Below are 18,220 nucleotides of genomic sequence, written 5' to 3'. Positions count from 1 at the left end.
TGCGATGTGAAAAGGTGTCACCACCTTCATCAAGAACACAGCTCAAGTCCTACACAAGTTTGTCCTGGTAAAAAAATTGTATAATGTGGTTGGAACGAGGGTGCCTGCAGCTTACACAGTGTGCTGATGTTATCACAACCATCATTTTTGATTTGAAGAGGCGCATTTGACAACTGTAAACCGGTTCAAAGGGAGCACACATGAGAAAAGTAAGGAACACATTTTAGTCCCACTTTGCCATCTTAAAGAGCATCAGCAGAAACATATGTTGCACAACTTTACGAAAACGCATCACAACAGATGATTTGAACAACGACAGCTGACTGTGGCAACCCAGCCTTCAACAGCCAGTTGTTGAGGTAGGGCAAGACTGGTACACCAGACAATGGGCAGCGACCAACACCATCACCTTTCTGAATAGCCAAGGGGCACCAGTGAGCTCGAAAGTGAGCACAGCAAACTGAAAAGGCTAGTCCCTCCCCCCCCTTGAACTGGTGGTAGTCCTTGTGAGCCTGTAGTACAGGGATGTGAAAACAGGTGTCCAACCGGTTCAATGCCACAATCCAGAATCCGGGATATAGAGCAGAAAGAACCTGGGTTAGTGTGATCATCTTACATTTGTCCTTGTGGAGGAAGGCACTGAGAGGGGGAAATCCCATATTGGACAGAGGCCTCCAATCTTTGGCACATGAAAGTAGCAGGAATAACATCCAGTCCCCACTTCTGAGACCGGTATCCTCTCTATGGTTCCTTTGGTCAAAAGAGGCTGAATCTCCTGGTGTGAAACGGACAGATGGGCCTCCAAAAGCTGCTCTGATGTAGGTGGCACATGTGGTGGGGTGAAAAAGAATGGTAAGCTATAACCCCGTTGGACAATTTGAAGAACCCACCTGTCAAATGTAATATTCCACCACTACCGGAGGAGGGGCTGACCCTACATACTACTGGATGGCTTTATGCACCTCAGCAGGGCACTAAAGAGATTTTGTGGTTGCTGACAAAAGGGCAGGGGATTGGTATCCACCCTGCACCTGATGGCCTGTTGCTGCATGGTCGGCCCACATCTCTGACCTTGCAAGGGCTAGGCCTTTTGTGTAGACAGCGGGCTTGATACTGTGGATACGTCAAGCACCTGGCATATCCCCAAATAGAGCAAAAATCCTGAAGAGGGGCTGTTGGACTGGTGACTAAAGGTCCCAAGAGCGTGCCATTGCTGGGCTCTTTTTAAAATGATCCAGGGCTGAGTCTGCCTTTTTGACAAACATGGTGGGAACTGTCAAAGAGCATGTCTATTAGGGATACTTGGACATCCCCAGAGAAGTATGTAGATCTCATCCATGCATGGTGCCAAAGTGCCACGCTTGTCCTAGTAATTCTTCCTAAAAGTGGTGTCTATACCTGAGAGGATGATGAACTTAGACGCATACTTGCCACCCTGAAAAGTGTTGACCAAGAAAGCCTGTAAGTCTTCTAGAACTGCCAGTAAAATGAGGGTTAAGCAACCCAGTATTGGGAGATGTATCCAACCCACTGGCATCCTTTAGATCCATATACCAATTATCTTCATCATAAGGTGGGCAAACTCTTCCCCATCGTCGCCATTGTCATTGCTGACGGAGTGCGAGCTAAAAAGCTGGTGCTGCACCAGGGCGTGACTTCACTGTAGTTGAATAGTGTATGAGTCTGAGGGACCGAGTAGTGGCTGCGTCACATGAGGATCTGAGCACTGCCTCAGTGAAGGTTGGGACAAATTTGGCTCAGAGAAAGATATCACAATTGGTTGTGGATCCGCCGGCAGCTTTGGTGCTGGCATTCAAAGGACCACCACAAATTTTGGCACTGGACCCAAAGTCCGCACCGATGCTGGTGTGGAACCCGAAGAAGGCTCAAGGAGCAGAGACAGTGCCAAGGACAGATTTGCCTGCAGTAACTGGACTGGAGGATTGTGCGGATCCTTGGGGGCTGAAGGTGCACCAGAGGGAGCTAGAAGTATGACAAAGATGCACAGCATGAACTCTTGAAATGTTCCGAACTGCTGCAATGTTGATGGACCCAGGACCCGGGATGCATCAGGACCAAAGATGATATCAGCTCCTTCTTGTGTTTCTTCTTGGACTTACCCAAAGACTGTGACTGGGAAAAAGATCTGATGTGGGAATGGCTTCGGGAGCCAGCCTGCCCTCATGCTTTCAACCTGGCGTGGGACCTGCGTGTTGATTTGCAATGAGGAGCTGCACTTTGTGGTCTGGTATGGCTGTTGGATTCATTTGGGCGCAGTCCTTGGAACTGTGCGCCAAACTTCAACACCGGAGGCACACCTCTTGGGGATCTGTGACAGGCACCTGTTTGGGACAGTCCCTACAAGGTTGAAACCCTGTAGTCTTGGGTAGGGAATTGCCCCTGTGCCTACTGTGTGAAGTTTGAGAAAATCATAAGAAAAAATCTCTTCACAGAGTGAAGAAGAGCGGAGCTCCGGATCCGCGTCTGACGCTGTGGAAAGAAAGCAACTATGTCAGCATGGTTTGATGGCAATTATATACGTCACAGAGTCGACACATAGTCCCACATGGCCACCTACTGGTACGAAGGAGCACTACATTTTGAGTTTTCCAAACCCAGTGTCACCTCAGGATAATTACAAGGTGAGGAATCTGTGGTTAGAAGTATACATCAGAAATGTAGCGCAAGGGGCAGTGAACGCAATGAAAAATCAGGGCTCGAAATACATTGCAACACCACCACCCTTTCCACACTCTCCCTTTTATAAGCCAGAAATACAAACTAACCTTAAAGGAAGAGACTATGAAACATCTTGGATAGATAAGTAAGTTAATGTGATTCCTAAAGGAGAAATCACTTTCTTGGATTGGACACTTATGGTCAAGCTATGCCTTTCAATAGAACTCATGGCATCCTTGATGCAACAAAGAAGCCCAGTTTTGACCTTCTGTATGCCATGCAATAAAGTGGAGGACCGCCATCACTCCATGCCAACTGATAACATCGACGTATCCCCTTCGGCTCTTGCGGAGATGCTGAGAGTGACTAACAAACATAACAGGCCTGCTTTGAACATGGCGTTGTGAACAGTAATGCACTGACCAAGAGAGTGTCTAGCCACACTGTCTCACTTGAAAGCTGCACAAAGTTCTAGCTCTTTGTATAACTCTGGGCATGAATATAACAAAGGATCTCCGATTTGCTCAAACGACACAAACAATGACTACAAAATCCCGAATGCATTTGGTTGTTGAATGAAGGCCCAAGAAATAATGTCACTTTTAGCACAAAGTCATCTGGAAACCTTATCTTTCTAGGAAGTACAAAAAGTAGCAAAATCCAGCAATTTCTCAGTGAACAACCAAGCCCAGCCCCTGATGCTAGGACTTCATAATCCATTTTTAGGAAACAATTTCACATCTAAATAACAAAGGGCTGCTTTGAAAATTATTATAATGTTCAATATAGGTTTTGAAGGGAACTTGGCTTGGGTTACAAGCACATTTATAAGTTTGAAAGACAGATACCCAACTCTGTGCTTTTTAATTGCAATAAACATAAGAAATACGCATGTCACATGTCTATTTCTGTTATCTGCATTGCTTATGAGTCACTAAAAAATGTTACACAGATTAACAAAACAAAAAAAAGTGTTGTCTCCCAGCCTTTTGACTTTGTCCATGCTTATTTTGTCACGGTTTTTGTAAAATATTTTTGCGGTGGGAGCTGGCCGGCATTCAACATAAAAAACTACTGTCTAAAAACAAACTTTTTTGGTTTAAAGAAAGAACACATTGCCACTGTGGTCAATGGCACTGAAAGGAATTACTTTATGTGTTGATGTGTTTTGAAATAATAAATCCTGTGAAGTTAGCCAAAGGCTGAAGAGGTCTGACCCACTGCCCCATGCTACAGTGGGTGGAACAAAAATGTGAATGACAACAGACTAATGGAAGAAGAGGGTCGGCTGAAAGTCCCTATAAACAAATATATAAATTACTTACTGGAGGTCGCCAGTAGGTAGTTATAGTTAGGACCAAGTTTCCATAGGAAGAGCATTTTTTGTTTTGCTTATAACTTTGGCGTCGTTTGATGAATCTTCATGAAATGTTCTAAACTCATTCTTTGTTGATATCAGCTCCTCTGTGGGAAGTTTGGGGGTGATTCGTCAAGGGGGGGGGGCAGAGAAAAAAGGGGGGTCCCAAAACGTGTTTTCGCCATGTTAATTTCTGTAGGAAACTTTAGACAAGGCTACAGGTCGAACGGGTGAACGGAATTACCCCACATTTGGCAGGAAGAAGGGTCTTGGTCTAGAAAGCACGCTTTTGTTAATTTGGTGTAAATCCGTTCAGTAGTTTTTGAGAAATATCGAAATTTACAGATATCGATATTTGGGAAGTCTGCCATCTGATGGGCTGAGGCGTTACGAGCACGACCTTGCTGCTTATTGGTTGTGAGCGCTGCGAGCGGCTGTAACTAGGAAGTGTTGGCCACCATTTTGTGATTCCATTGAAGCGAGTAAGGGGGGAAAAAGGGCGAAAAGAGTAGGAAACAGGAGGATAGGAGCACTGTAACCTCTGTGAGGGAGTGTGAAGCGAAGTAGTTACACCTACCGGTGTTGCTCAGAGTGACATGGTGCTGAGATGAGATGCTGCTACAGTCTGGTATGAAACCTAGAGCCTAAACCGGGAGGTCATTGCTGTAAAGTGATGTGCTGTGGTGTTTGTGGGATACCTGTGGAAATAGTGTTAGTAGGCGTTTATACGATACAGGGAGTGGGAAGCGAACTACTGAGCTCTACCATGCATTTATATTATACAGGACGTGGGAAGCGAATTACTACGCCTACAGGTGTGAAGATTCGGGGATCAAACCGAGCTGATTGTTGTAAAGTGATGGGCTGTGGGCGCTGTAGCATACTGGCCGCTGTAGTATAACTGTAAGTAGTGTTAGTATGCGTTTATACTATACAGGGAGTGGGAAGCAAACTACTCACCCCTACTAGTCTGAAGACTCGGGGACTAAACCGTGAGCTCATTGCTGTAAAGTGATGTGCTCTGTGTACTATTTCAATGCAAGTCATAGTACAATGTTAGTATGTAATGATAGTAAAATGTAAGTATGTAATGTTAGAATATAGGGCTGTTATGAGGGGAATCTTGGGGAGTTTGTACATGGTGCTGGAGAAGACGGATGCCTTGGTGTCTGGTCCTGTTGGTGGCTGTCTTTTCCTGCAATAAATCTACTTATCGGATCCACTGCGGTCTTCCTGTTCACTACATAAATTTGGCGACGAGCGGGAGAAGGTGAAAAGAAGGCAGCACTCACCAAGATTTTGTGCATCTTGGTGAATCTGTTTCTACTCATCCCAGGGTCGTGTGCTGAAGACCCGTTTTCTTGGTGAATCTGTTTCTACTCATCCCAGGGTCATCGGCTGATTAAACTATGTGATCCTACCTCTGGTAGGATTTATTTTTTTTGATTTTGGGATTCCTCTGCCTCGTCACTACACTCTGGTTGCTGTACCACACGTGTGCAAGTAGTGTCAGTATGCGTTTATACTAATTCTGTAGTAATGCATTAAACAATGGATCGCCACCTCCCAGGCGCAGGTCATACAATGTCCCGGGGTGTGCAAGCGCGGGACATTAATGTATGCTATTACAGGGCGGGAGCATTGCTTGCACCCTGTGATAGTAAATTCTTGTTTGCCTCGGAGCGAGAGGAGGAAAACCTCGTATCGTTTCAATAAAGTGGAACCGGATGGTAAAAATAGAGAAGAAAAAAAATGAAGTGGGGTCTCACCCGTTCATTTAAATATGCCCACTAGTGGGTAATGTTCCGGGGCAAATCCTATTATTATATTGCGGGGTCTCTGCAGCACTGGGGATCTTAATCTCACATGTAAATAAGTTGCGGGAGGGCACAGAGACGTTTCGCAGACTAGGGGATCGACACCTCCCCGGGGTATTGTTTACGAATTGTTCTGGGGGCTTCGAGGCCAACTAGAGAATGGGGATCGGCAACCTCCGGGGCTTTATTTAAATATGTAGGGTGGGCCTCGCCAGTCCTTGATGCCTCGTTGGCCCTAGGCAGTGCCTTATTGGTTCTGAAATCACACGGGCAGTACTCATGGTGTTATAAAGTGATACACTCCTAGAACTCTTCCCGTTGTACAATTACCCAGGCTTCACTTATGTAATAGTCTGTTGGTTTATATTTGGTAGGTGCACCGGAAAATTAAACAAAAGTTTCCTTATAACCTACTATCAACCGCCGATTTTTACACTACAGACAAGTGTTGTCAGAAAAAAAAGACCCATAAACTCAGTTATTTATTGGTAAAAATAAATAACTTTTATTAACGCAACACAAATAAATGGAAATGTAAGTTTATTCGAACAACAGTAAAACATGAAAGAAGTGGGTGGGACTACTCCGGAAGCAGCGTACAAAACCTGCAAGACAAAAAAGAAACATAAGTATGTGTGCCATGTCTAAGAGAAAAAGAAAGGTAGTGAGAATGAACGGAGGAAAGTAAGAATGGGACAGAGAGCGAGTGGGTGGAAGGGAGAATGGGAGGGAGAGTGAAAAGAACAAGAGGAGGAGACAGAGCGCCGGCCTACTGCACCCAGCCCTCACTGTTCACCTCCCGTCACCCGTGTGTCTGGGACGCTGGGGTCCGCGAGAAAGAGTGCGGTCCAGCAAGTCCTTAAAATGAAACATAGATATGAATGAGGCCAGAGATTACATTCTTATCTATGGGAACATCGCTTGCCTGCACCCGTGCACCCAGGCTGCTGCTCCCCAGCCCCTTTCTCTGTCCTGTGCTCACTTGCAGCTCCTGCGCGCTGAGGCTTGACTGCTCACCTGCCACAACCGGTGTGTCCAAGGACGTGCCAGTGCGAGCTCCAACTCCGGGGTGCCGCTATCAGGGTGGACCAGCAGGTCTCTGGTCAGGGACGGTGTCTTGATACTACGGTGGAAGGCGTCAGAATGCCAAGGGCATCATCACGGGGTGAGCACCCGCTCTGCCCATTTTGGCTCCACTAACCCAGTGTCTGAAAAGGGACAAAAAATATGTTGGAAACGTCTTGAGGTAAATGAAGGTTTCTTTCAACGTTAATAGAGAACACCAGTTGAGTGCATCCTTCCTTCTTGAAGCACGATCTTTGAACTGTTAGTGGTAATCGTGGTTCAAAGAGGAGTTGGAGTGCACGAGAACACACAAGGTTAAATAATAATATGTTATGCCAACGTTCACATACAAAGGAACAGAGCGCATGGTAGAAGCATAATGTGTGGATGTAATGTAGTGGCGCAAGCCTGTGTGCATGTACACTTAGTAATCAGCTCACTACAGTGCCCCAAAAGCCAACGCCACGTGTCTGTAGGGCAGCGTTGCCTGCTGGCTCAGGCCTACAGTACGGTCCAGCAGGTCCTTAAAATGAGACAGATGTGACTGAATGAGGTCAGAGATCACATCGGCACGCAGGGTAACATCGGTTGTTCGCACCTTTGGACACAGGCTGATGCACCCCACCCCTCCCGCAGCACTGCGCTCAACACGTGTCTGTAGGTCAGCGCTGCCCGCTGGCTCAGGCCTACAGTACGGTCCAGCAGATCCTTAAAATGAGACAGACATGTGACTGAATGAGGTCAGAGAACACATTATTAAGCAGGGCAATATCGCTTGTTTGTACCTGCGCACCCAGGCTGATGCACCCCACCCCTCCCGTAGCATCGTGCTCAATTGCAGCCTCTGTGCACCCAGGGCCCACTGCTCACCTGCTGTCATTGTTGTGTGTCCAAACACGACGGGCGGCAGTGTTCACAATTCAGGTGCAGTGTTGATTGCGACGATGGTGTACGCCTTATGGAGCGCTTTTTTTATTGCGCACTGTGATATGCGAGGTGGATGCGGCCATATCACCTGAGGCAGTGTAGAATAACTGGGACATGTGGCGTCGTCGTTATCCTATTTATACGTATGCAAAGTGGGCTGGGCTTGCGTACGCCAGACGAGCGTAGGGGTGTGAATAATAGTTCCGGGGACCTGGGCGTTGTTCAGTTCCTGCCTGGCCAGGAAGTGTACTTATGTGTGTTTCTGTTGCAGTTTTGACGTTGCAGAATGCGGAATTTATATTAATGTAGCATGTACCAGGAGGGCGGCAACTATCACTAATGAGATGCTGTTCGAAAAATTCAATGGCCAACATCACATGTCGTTGTCAAGGTTGTGGATATGCGCAGACACTCATGTCAATGGTGTGCGGTATTATTGAAAGTGTTGCTATCGCGAAGCGCACACATGTGAATGTGATCGGATGGAGGGAGGATCAGCAGTGAGGCTACGTCATAAATAGTGATAACAATCATTATAGTTAAGCAATGCATGCCAAACGTGAATCTGAAAGTCTCACATATGACACTACTATACTGGTAAAGCCTGACAACAGAGAATACAGCAATACAAATGTACACATTACTGTTTACTGTTTGTCACATGTGATCTAGGATGTGCACTCTGCCCGTGGCTGATGATACCCCTTCGGGCCAGCAATACCCAGGTTGAAAGGCAGCACAATAATGTGCACACACACACACCAGGGGCATCGTGTAACACACATTTGATTTTTGATGTAACGTTTGAGATGCATGGCCATCACACATGGAAGGCTAATGTACAGACCATGAATATTGATCAAGATGATCGTTGTGTGTAGTAGAAGATAGGTGCACACAGCAAAGAAACCTTTCAAAAAAGATCTCTAAGCAGAAGGGGTGTGTCTCATCAAACGCTGTAGAGAGCATGACTAAAATGGGTGGGGTCCTCCAACTGTTACAATGTGAAATGTTATGAACTAATCAAATGCTTTTTTTTTTTTAAGGTCACATGGCAATCGCGCATCGAGGGTGCAAGGAGGCCGCACCCTACAAGATTTTGAGAAAATATTATCATAATATAAGTTTATTACAGTTAGAAATATATAAATGTTTAAAATATTTTAGATTATCGCTTGCTCTCATATACAGTTTAAAGTTATTTAGATATAGTTTTGAGACATATAAAAAAAAAACGAGGGAAAGGCGTACCCGGCACGACACTATACGTCTATGACGTAACAGGTCCTAGCAGCGTGCACTCGTCGCATACGCAACGCACAGCGATGCGACCCCATACGTACATGACGTAACGCGTGGCTTGATACTGTGTACCAGTCGGATACCTATGTAGCCACTGGCACGAACTCATACGTATATGATGTTGAACGGGTTGCGGTGCCACGGATCCGTCGGATACAAAATGCGCATCCTTTACGAGTTTAGCAAAATGGCAGATAGGATTCGCGTGGTGATGGAGCTTGGTACACTACCGGTATGGGAGTGCAGTTTTCTAAATAAAAAAATAAAAAAAGATATACATATTTTTTAAGGAAGATATAAAACACTACTTAATTTTTAAAGTAAAAAAAAGAAGTATAATAGAGTTCCAAAATATTACAAAAAAATAGAAAAAATATAGGTTTTATAAACATTAAAATAGGAAATTAACATTTAAAAAACCTTTGAAATTCACTGAACAAACCATAGGTTTTACAGACGTTATAGTTAGGAATTAGCATTTAAAAAAACCTTTGAAATTCACTAAAAAACCCTAGGTTTCAGGGACATTATAGTTAGTTGGACATTTGACTTCTATAAAACCAGAGAAATTTGCCTGTAATAGTTAGTTGAGCTAACTATAACTCACGCGCCCGCAATGCACTGCTGATGATGTCACAAATTACATCACTCATGACATGGTCAGTGACATCACTGATGACATCTCAAATGACATCACTGATGTCATCATCCACGTGATAATCTGATGCACATACTGATGCCCTAATATAAACTGATACACCCATACTAAAATGCAGACTACAATTTTTGAAACTATACACACAACAATGCCATATACTACATACCACTCACTGTTTCCTAGGTCTACACACACATCCAGTCACTTATACAGTTACTCATCAATCAGTAGTATAATATGCACTCATACATCTATACATGCAGTCACACTCCGCAGCTCATCTATAGAGTTACTCACACACCTAGTCAGTAATGCAAAGAATCAATCACATATCCATTTACTCATGTATACAGTTATACACACCAAGTCCGTTATTTATAGACACACCATATCACTTATTTATAGAGATACTAACACATATTTACTGTCTTATCCAATTACTGATACAAGCAGACACTCATTTATACACAAACTCTTCAAATAAGCTACTCTCATGTATAGTCATTTATATACTCCAACACTCACATATAGGGCCTTATGTAGGTAAATTACATTTACCACTTCATAAATACCGAATCATACCGATTCAGTATTTATGAATCGGTAAATGTAATGTAGGTAAAAAAATACCGATTCGGTAAGTGTCGGTATTTTAGAATCGGTATTTACCGATTCGGTAATGGTAACATGTATCTCATTGATTCCTATGGGCCAGGAGGCCCATAGGAATCAATGGGAAGCCAGTTACCATTACCGAATCGGTAAATACCGAATCGGTAATGGGGGGAGCTCAATCAAGGGTGGCAGGGTGTCACATTGACACCCTGTTGCACCCCTGATTTCTGCATGTGTGCACATGTGGCACACATACATGCCCTGAGGGCATGTGTGTCTGCCACATTGCACACATCTAAGGGCCAAAAAATGCATTTCCCGAGTCATTTGTCATTTACCACCAACTTACAGTTGGTGGTAAATAACGAATCCCCACACCCACCACACACTCCCCTACATCTCATTTCTGTATTCGGTATTTACCGAATCGGTAAAATTACCGATTCGGTAATTTTACCGATTCGGTAAATTACCGAATACAGCAATGAGCCCCCTACATGTCAAAAGCCTAAATACCGGTCGGTAACGGTATAATTACCGAAAATCGGCCGTTACCGACCGGTATTAGGCTACGTACATATGGCCCATAGTGCCTTAAAACATATACCACTGAGACATTCATTCACTCAACAACACACGCATACACACAGTAACTTATCCAAACAGTCCTTCCCAGATGCGCTTTTGAATCCATACAACCAGTGAATCACCCACTCAGACATCTATGCACAGAGTCATACACCCCCCACCCACCCATACAGACACTCGGACGCATGCAGATACTCCGACAACAAATCATTAACCCATATAGATACTCATGTACCTATTCAGCAACCCATGCAGTTGCTTACACACCAACTAAGAGACTAATACAGACTTTTACACAGTGTAGTCACTAACCCATGCATTCATTAAGACACGTTCAATCACTCGCCTATACAGTCAGTCACGCACCTACTAAATAATTCCTTCAGGTACTTGTAAATGCATTCATTCTTCAATACACCTTGGCATAGATATATATCAAAAATATTTCAACTTTACAGAAACATACATTCACTGGATGATGTCATGAGTGATGTCATTTGAGATGTCATCAGTGATGTCACTGACCATGTCATGAGTGATGCAATGTGCGACACCATCAGCAGTGCATTGCAGGCGCGCGAGTTATAGTTAGCTCAACTAACTATAACAGGCGAATTTCTCAGCTTTTATATGAGTCAAATGTCAAAACTAACTATAATGTCCCTGAAACCTATGTTTTTATTTGTGTATTTCAAAGGTTTTTTAAATGCTAATTCCCAACTATAACGTCTGTAAAGCCTATGGTTTTTTCAGTGAATATATATATATATATATATATTATCTACTGGCGGTCGCCAGTAGATAGTTATAGTTAGGACCGAGTTCCCATAGGAAATCTGAAAATTCTATTTTGAATAACTTTGGCGCCGGTTGACTTATCTTCGTGAAATTTTCAAAAGTAATGGGGCGCTCCGCTCGGCTCCTACCCTGAAAGTCTCGGGGTGATTCGTCAAGCGGGGGCTGAGAAAAAAGGGGGGTCCCAAAACACGTTTTCCCCATGCATTTTCCCATAGGACCTTTAGTCGAAGGTACAGCCCGAACGGCTGAACAGAATTACTTGAAATTTGGCAAAGAGGTAGTCCTCAGGTCAGGCATGTGCCTTTTGCTTAAATGGTGTAAATCTGTTCAGTAGGTTCCTGAGAAAATCAAAAGTAAAATCACATATATATCTGGGCGGAGCCTAACCACACATCTCATCATGAGATCTGATTGGCTGTCAGCACTTCATCCAAGAAGTGTTGGCAGCCATCTTGGGACCAATATACATGATAGCACCTCTTTAAAAAGCATTGCAGTTAATAGAAGGTTTTAAGACTTTAGTTACATTATAAATCATTTGTTGATGGTACCATGCTCATTTTAGGAATTGTGGTGTGTTCTAAGGTGATTTTACCATGTGAAAAAGCCTTCTGCTGTGATATCATGAATCATGTTTGAGAGAAAACTATTTTCTCATGCTTTTCCCACAGAGGTTTGGAAGGTGATCTATAAGCTAACTGAGAGCATATTTTCTGTAAATTCACATTATCTTTCTCAGTCATGTGAGAATGAAGTCTGACATTCTCAGTAAAACATGTACATCCAACAAGGGCAAAGACTGTCAGTTGATTCCTTTGTGTTCTACTGCAGCTTCCCTGAGTGTTCTAAAGAACAACTAGAGCGCTAACAGTCCTACTTATGACAAACGTATGGCACACCTGAAGCCATCTTGGTTGGAATAAAGTGGCAATTCTTAAAACATTTAATTTAAAAAGGAACAAAATGAGGGGGTTCATTTTGCCATAGAAAGTATGATTAGTGCTGCAGAAAGAAATATTAGGGCACATTCTGAGTGACTTCTCAAATCCTCTTCTATTTCATTAAAAAATTCTGACATGCAGACTGAAACATGCACTTTCAATACCAGCAGCAGACTTCCCTGGTGAGCAGTAGCTTTACTTCAGTGATCTAATAAGCAACTAGAGTGCTAACATTCTGAATTTATGGCAAATGTGTGACACATCTGAATGCCTTCTTGATGGAATCAAAGTAAAAAACTGAAAGTATTTCCTACTGAGGAGACTGCAGTAAATGAGGAAATTAGGAAACTTCAAAATAAAAAAAATCTCCCAAGATGGCCACCAGAGACAAAAGAGCCCAAATGTAGCCCAAATATTACCCAGATGTAGCCCAAGTATAGCCCAATGACAGACTGTCCCAGAGTGTTCTAACGAACAACTAGAGCGCTAACAGTCTTACTTATGACAAAAGTATGGCACACCTGAAGCCATCTTGATTGGAATAAAGTGGTAACACTTCAAACATTTAATTTACAAAAGAAAAAAATGAGGGGGTGCATTTTGCCATATAAATTATTATTAGTTCTGCAGAAAGAAAAATTAGGCACATTTTGACTTCTCAAATCCTCTTCTATTTCATAAACAAATTCTGACATGCAGACTGAAACATGCACTTTTAATACCAGCAGCAGACTTCCGTGGTGAGCAGTAGCTTTACTACAGTGATCTAATGAGCAACTAGAGTGCTAACATTCAGAATTTATGGCAAATGTGTGACATATCTGAATACCTTCATGATGGAATCAAAGTAAAAAACTGAAAGCATTTCCTACTGAGGAGACTGCAGTAAATGAGGAAATTAGGAAACTTCATAACAAATAAATCTCCCAAGATGGCCACCGGAGACAAAAGAGCCCAAATGTAGCCCAAATATCACCCAGATGTAGCCCACATGTAGCCCAATGACAGAAGTGTGCAAAACACTTATTTTTTGTCTATTTGCAGTTTTATATAGTGCAGATTTGTCAGGTATTGGAATGCTTTACATGAGCATTGGTTACATCGCACAAGATCAAATTCATTTTGGTTGTAGACATGGGGAGATTAAGTGATTTGACCACAATCACAGAATGTTGAGCTGAAGCAGAAACTCCAACCTGGTTCCCCAGTTGCAAAGTCTGCAGCTCTGGAAGTAACACCACATCCTCTCGCCAAGGTGCAACATTAAATCAAGTGGTCAACTGGATAAAAAAACAAAGATCACAAATAATTTAAAAGTTCTTTGTCGCTATTTAAAAACTCAGAAAATATGTCCTCATTTTAGTTTTTTAGAGCACTAACCATAATTTTGATGCAAATAAGACCCTCTCATATATGTAATTTCTAAAGGAAATACTCTAGGTATTACAGTTTTGATTACATCAAGATGACGTCAGGCGTTCCACACTTTTGTAATAAATATAGAATGTTAGCAATCTAGCTGTTCATTGGGATACTGTTGAGAGGCAGAGGCCAGGGGCACAGACTCTGAAAATTGAAGGCAGGTAGGAGTGCGCAGAGGCAACAATTTGACCACACTGGGCAGGCAGGAAGGGCAGTGGCAGCACAACAGACTATGGAGGGCAGTGGAAAGGGGGGCAGGGGCAACAAACCAACAATACAGGACTGGCAAGAGAGGCTGTGGCAATATAATAGACCATTGTGGTCAGAAGGAAGAGGCAGTGGTAGTACAACCATACATGCCAACAGACCCGTTTCAGCCAGGAAACGTCCAATGTTTTTAAGCTCAAATGGGCTTTATTTGATCTGTCTCCTGTCTACAATCTCCTCTTTTTCAATGTAACTCAAAGGGGAAAATCAATACCCCAGTTTTTTTTCAAAATCTCCCTCTTACCAAGTTCAAAATGTTTGCAAGTATGGTACATTGAATCATGGTAGGCAGGAGGAATTGCGGTAGGGACATGGACTCGGATAACAGAGGACAGGAGGGACATGGAGAGGTGCACCAAACTGACCCTACAGGGCAGGCATCAGGGTTTGCAGCAGCACAATACACCACACAGCGCATGCGGGACGGGAGTGCAGCACAACAATCCATAGAAAGCAATAGGGAGGGGACAGGACCATGCACATGGACAACAGAGAACAGATGGGAAAGAGGCAATGGTAGCTAGCTGACCATAATGGACAGACAGGAGAGAAAGCTTCAGCATAACAGACCATAAAGGGCAGGAGGGACGGATCAGGGGCATTACAATGGAACAGACAAGCCAGGAGGGAGGGAATAGGGGGTCTGCACATGGAAACAGAGGGCTGGAGGCAAGGTGGCAGGGCAGGAGCAGCAAGATGACCTTGGAGGTCAGGCAGGATGGGCACTAGAAACAAGACACACCATGGAGAGCAACAATGAGACTATGGTGGCATAAACACAGACCATGGAGGGAAGGTGGGAGGGGGTCAGGGGCAGCAAGCTGACCACACAGGGAAGGTGGGAGGGGCCATGGCAGCACAGAAGACCATGCATGGCAAGCAGGAGGGTTAGTGGCAGCACAATGGCTATGATGGGCAAGAAGGAGGGTGCAGGGGTATGCACAAAGGACCATGGAGGATAGAAGGGAGGGTCAGGACCTGGGCACAGACAAGAGAGTTCAGGGGAAGGGGCCTCACAACAGACCGCGTGGGGCAGGCAGGAGGAGCAGTTGCAGCACAACAGATCAGGGAGGGCAGAAGGGTGTGGCAGTAAAATGGACCATGGAGGACAGGAGGAAGGGTATAGGGGCATGGCATGTGGACAGGCAGGGTGGAGGTGGCAGGGACAGGTTACAGTCATCTGACAATGCTAGGCAGGTGGGAGGGGAGTGGCAGCTCAACAGAACACTGAGAGTAGATAGGAGTGGCAGGTCCATGGAACATAGTGGGCAAAAAGGATGGAGCAGGGGCATGCACAAAGACATCGGAGGGCAGGGGGAAGGAGAATAGGGGCAGCAAGCTAAGCACAGAGGCTAAGCAGGAGGTCAATGATGGGCCATATTATTGGGCAATGGAGGGCAGGAGGAGTGGACTGGTACATCATGCTAAATGGAGGGCAGTGGCAGCACATCAGACCATGCATGGCAGGAGGGAGGAGGCTAGTCCATGGATTCAGACAACAGAGGATAGGGAGGAGGTGGATGGGGCAGCAGGCTAACTGTTCAGAGAAGGTGGGTATTAGGAACTTTATTGTTTTTAAAATGCGTGTCTGTGTGAACTACTTAAAACATGAACAAGTATGCAGCATAATCTCACTTTTATTCAGGAAGAAGAGGACGTTTGTGACTGTGACTCCGGGCTCACTTGGCAGAAACACCCCCTGACCCTCCACCCCCATCGCAAAATGTAATGCCCGTGAAAAGGGTAGGTGGACGCAGTGTTATATAGAACATAGTCCTGAGAGCACGATTGAAAATGAAAACTAGATGTAGTATATGGTATAAACTGTGCACCAAAAAGTGTGATATAAGATGAAGCGGGGCGTGAAATATAATATGCAATACATTGTGCGCAATGACTGATTCATTGGAGAGCGCGAGATAGCACAGGCACTAGCGTGTGCTATGCGATATGCGCCTTGGAGTGTAATATGCACAGGGCAGTGTTGTGTAACATAACTAGTCTCTAAAGCTGTAATATAAAATATGTGCTGGGGAGTGTAACGTTGCATATGCACTGTGACAAAGATATGGATCCCAGATTGTAATATGTATGGCATAGCGCTGTGCGTTATAACATACACATCGAGGAAGGCACGTTAGATGGGGCAATATAACCCGTGCGAAGGCAAGTGTGGCATGACATATTAACGGGGTGGTGTTACAGTGCACATGGGCTAGAGAGTGTCATAGCATTCGCACTAGCTGGTGGAATACAACACAGAGGTGTGAGGCAATCGGCGGGCACTGGTGGGTGTAACACAGCATTGGGCTCAGCCAGGAGCACGCTGTGACTCTCAAGTGAGGTTTGTCTCCTTTCCAGAGAGTAAAATAAAAAGTATTACACATCCGGGGGTGGATGTGTTTTTTATTAACCTTGAGGGGGGTTTCTTGCATAGTTTGGTCGAATTTTTGTCGAATCCCCTTTGAATGGCTTGGTGTGCGTATATATTAAATGTGCCCGTCGATAGCTACCCATGTTTGTATAAATAAATGACAAGGGTGTCTTCTTGGAGAGTACCCACCGGCGGGGGCGCCGGGATTAGGCACGGTAGGGCATCAGACACGTCAGAGCTTCACTAGCGGTGTAAATACATTCCATGTGGATTCATTCTATGCATAGTCGCCTTTTAATGAATATCACGCAAATCGTCATGGTGATAGGTACATGGTGGTGGTCGGGCCTGTAACTCCCCTGTCACACAGTTTACAGTCCACGCAGAGGGGGCGCTGGGATTTTCAGGCTCGCCCTGCTCCTAGCAGTGAGCCCAGCGGGATCCTGGGGCAGAGTTTTCAACCGACCCCGGCCCCCGGTGCGCTGCCCGGGGACTGTGGGAAACAAGCGCTCGCCAGGCAGAGAGCTTTACATGAGCGCCAGTTACGTTACACATTATGTAATACAAAACAGCAGAGAGAAGATCAGGGCACTAGAAAACCTGCACCAATCAAGCTAGTGTAATAGTGTAAATAAACAAAAATGTGGTGCAAAGAGCCAGGGACGTGACCTTCATGCGTCCCTAATATTTGGTGTCACCCAAAAAATGTAGAAAAGAGAAATAGCTCAGCACACAACTCAAATTCATGTATTATAGACAGAAATATATGTCAAAGTCAATAAACAAACAGGTTGTGATATATCCCCCATGAATTGTATGCTGTACTTTTAAATCAGAATAACTTGAACAACTAAATAAAGAAAAATTAATCATCAAGATACTGAAGTTTACCGTGAATCTTTGGGGATATATTACATAGCTGTTTGTTTATTGACTTTGACATATATTTCTGTCTATAATACATGAATTTGAGTTGTGTGCTGAGCTATTTCTGTTTTCTACGTTACACATTATATAAATAGTAGAAAACACTAGTGAACGTTGCAAGAAGAGCCACATTCCGTGTGAGAAATATTGGTATAACTGTAGCAATACGCAGTGGAGTGAGGTGCATTGGCAGAGCTGCCTGCGATCCCGGTTTTGCAGCAGCAAAATTTACTATCGTCGGTTGCGTTTTCTGAGACGGGGGAGGTTGCGGGGGTGTCGGGTAGTGGAGGAGAGGGGTTATGATGGCTGGAGTGCGCACTCGCCAGGCAGCCACGGTTTAGCGAGATGCAAAAATAAACACGCAGCGGAGCTTGTCTTTATGGGGCCATGCGTTTGAAACACATGGCCCGATAAAGATAAGAAACCTTTTGCAACGGGAGGAAGTCAGACGAGCCCGTCCAAGTGGGCCGTCTTAAAAATGGA

At 44.4% G+C, this 18,220-nt stretch overlaps 1 protein-coding gene across 3 annotated transcripts in view; it reads right to left on the bottom strand.

The window, feature by feature from the left end:
• LOC146869374 (solute carrier family 12 member 6-like) overlaps positions 1-18,220 on the bottom strand; it is a 720,118-nt gene that overhangs the window by 408,960 nt on the left and 292,938 nt on the right. The gene's annotated exons all lie outside the window — the stretch shown is intronic.

Source organism: Triturus cristatus, chromosome 1_1, assembly GCF_964204655.1.
Source record: "Triturus cristatus chromosome 1_1, aTriCri1.1, whole genome shotgun sequence".
Taxonomy (NCBI): domain Eukaryota; kingdom Metazoa; phylum Chordata; class Amphibia; order Caudata; family Salamandridae; genus Triturus; species Triturus cristatus.
This window is presented reverse-complemented; position numbering and strand designations above follow the sequence as displayed.